Source organism: Micropterus dolomieu, linkage group LG21, assembly GCF_021292245.1.
Source record: "Micropterus dolomieu isolate WLL.071019.BEF.003 ecotype Adirondacks linkage group LG21, ASM2129224v1, whole genome shotgun sequence".
NCBI classification, from domain to species: domain Eukaryota; kingdom Metazoa; phylum Chordata; class Actinopteri; order Centrarchiformes; family Centrarchidae; genus Micropterus; species Micropterus dolomieu.
The window spans coordinates 33,394,079-33,396,932 of record NC_060170.1 but is presented as its reverse complement, the minus strand read 5'-3'; positions in this window follow the sequence as shown (position 1 = coordinate 33,396,932).

The window sequence follows — 2,854 nt, the reverse complement described above, 5'->3', positions numbered from 1 at the left end:
CCCATAGCTCTCAGTAGTTACGACTTCATGAGCTTCTTTAATGATAAAATTCTAACTATTAGAGACAAAATTCACCAAGACCTGCCCTCAACTGGCACCAACTTATCTCTAAACTCAGGAACCTTAGAAACAGCTGTAGAACCAGATACATGTTTAGACTGTTTTGCTTCCCTCAATCTTTACCAACTAACTTCAATAATTTCTTCATCTAAACCATCAACCTGCCTCTTAGACCCCATCCCGACTAGGCTGCTTAAAGATGTTTAACCCTTAGTCAGCACTTCTATACTAGATACGATCAATCTATCTTTATTAACAGGCTATGTACCACAGTACTTTAAAGTAGCTGTAATTAAACCTCTTCTGAAAAAGCCCAAACTTGATCTGGATGTTTTAGCCAACTATAGACCTATATCTAACCTTCCATTTCTCTCTAAGGTTCTGGAGAAAGCAGTTGCTAAACAGCTGTGTGACTTTCTACAGAGCAATAGTTGCATCAGACAAAGGACTTGTCTCTGTACTGGTTTTATTAGATCTTAGTGCTGCATTTGATACTATTGACCATCAGATCCTATTGCAGAGACTGGAATATTTCATTGGCATTAAAGGATTAAAGGAACCGCTCTAAGCTAGTTTAAGTCCTATTTATCAGATCGATTTCTGTTTGTACATGTTAACGATGAGTCCTCCATGCACGCCAAAGTTAGTCATGGAGTTCCACAAGGATCTGTCCTCGGACCAATCCTCTTCACTTTATATATGCTTCCCTTAGGCAATATTATCAGGAAACACTCCATAAACCTTCATTGTTATGCAGATGATACTCAGTTATATCTATCGATCAAACCAGATGAAACTCATCAGTTAGCTAAACTTCAAATGTGCCTTCAGGATGTTAAAACCTGGATGACCTGTAATTTTCTAACTTTAAACTCAGATGAAACTGAAGTTATTGTTCTGGGGCCTAAGCACCGTGGCTCAGGTTAGTCCTGAACCATCCCTTAGTTATGCTGCTTTAGGCCTAGACTGCCGGGGGATTTCCTATGATGCACTGAGCTCCTCTCTCCTCTACTTTCTCTCCCTCTGTATGCAACCTCATCCCATTATTGCATGTTACTAACACAACTTCTCCCCTTTCCGGTATTCTTGTGCTTTCTCGTCCCTCTCCTCTCTCCTCCTATCACTTCCTGCAGGTTTTCTAGCTCTGGAGCTGTGGAGTCTGGATCTGTGGCTGCGGGTCACCTGCTGCCCCCGTGTTCCTGCTCGACACCCTCTGCTACAACAATTATTGTTACTAGTCCTATTGTTATTATTGTTATTATAATCATTAACATTACGATTATTATTATTATTAACTACTATACATATCTATACAATTTTTCATTTAGTCTATAGCAACATCACCTTTACTGTCTGTACCTCTGTGTGTATATTGTGTAGGCTGCCTCCCTCCCCTCTCTCTCTCCTTCCATCCCTCTCTTTTTCTCTCTCTCTCTCTCTCTCTCTCTCTCTCTCTCTCTCTCTCCTTCACCCCAACCGGTCGAGGCAGATGGCCGCCCACCCTGAGCCATGGTTCTGCTCGAGGTTTCTGCCTCTTAAAAGGAAGTTTTTCCTTGACTCTGTCTCCTAGTGCTGCTCTTGGTGGGAACTGTTGGCGCTATATAAATAAAATTGAATTGAATTGAATTTAAATACTCACCATTACACAGTACAAGCACTTCTATATTTTACACTTTGATGTACAGGAACTTTTTCTTGCGCACAGGCACTTCTTACAAGCTGCCCGTACACTTCTCTGCCCTCTCCGTATGTGTACACATACGAGGAATTTGACTCTGGATTTTACATTGCTCACGATATGCTTACTCGTACAAAAACACATAATCACAATAATAAAAATAAAACAGAATCAGACACAGACTTCAGTGTAGACAACACAAATATACACACTATGAACAAAAAAAATATAGACAAATAGTGCAGTGAACAGAGTGCAAAGGATGCAGGGGTATGTACATGTCGGAGGTAGATGTGATATACAGGTGCATGCATAGATGTACACATATACACAGTGCAATGAAGCATAGTGAAAGGAAGTATTTTGTGCAGTAGTTATGACTTGAGGTAGGTAGATTTGGTATACAGTATCTACAGTACAATATGACAATAAAAGTATGAACAGCACTGAAATATAGTATAGTATATAAAAAATAAGTGGTAACCAGTAAACACGTGGCTGAGTTAGGTTAATCCCCAAAATTTCTTTGACACCATGAGTCAGAAAATCAGCTGTCTCCACCGGCGGAGACAGAGTATGGAAAAGGTTGAGTTACTGTATACTATATGCCAACATGTGTAAAACATGTGAATGGGGAGTACTAGTCTCAGTGCTGACAAATGAATGCTGGAAACCCTGCAGTGCAGGCTCGTATGTATCGTGGATGGTCGACTGCCGACTGACGGGGGGAAGATCGCTGATTTTACAGTTAATGTGAATCTGGAACCTCCTGCAGTTCTATCATCTGCATCATATACTACTTTTACTTTTATATTTATAAGGATCTATTTTTGTTAGTTCACTCACCTGATGTATTTCTTGCTGCGACACAATCAGCTGTGGAAGTGAAAATAAGAATAACTATCAAGAGCAGGAGCGTAGCACATAATTCTGGACCATCACAAAAGCAGTCTCTTAATGTTTACAAATGATTTACCTTTGGTATTCAAAATGGACAAACAGTAAATCAGTGTATAGTATGACCAACACAATATTAGCTAGATTAAACATACACTGTTGTGGGTGTGGCCTGTGTTATGATGAATTAGGTAGAATTATTATTATGAGCAATGGTGG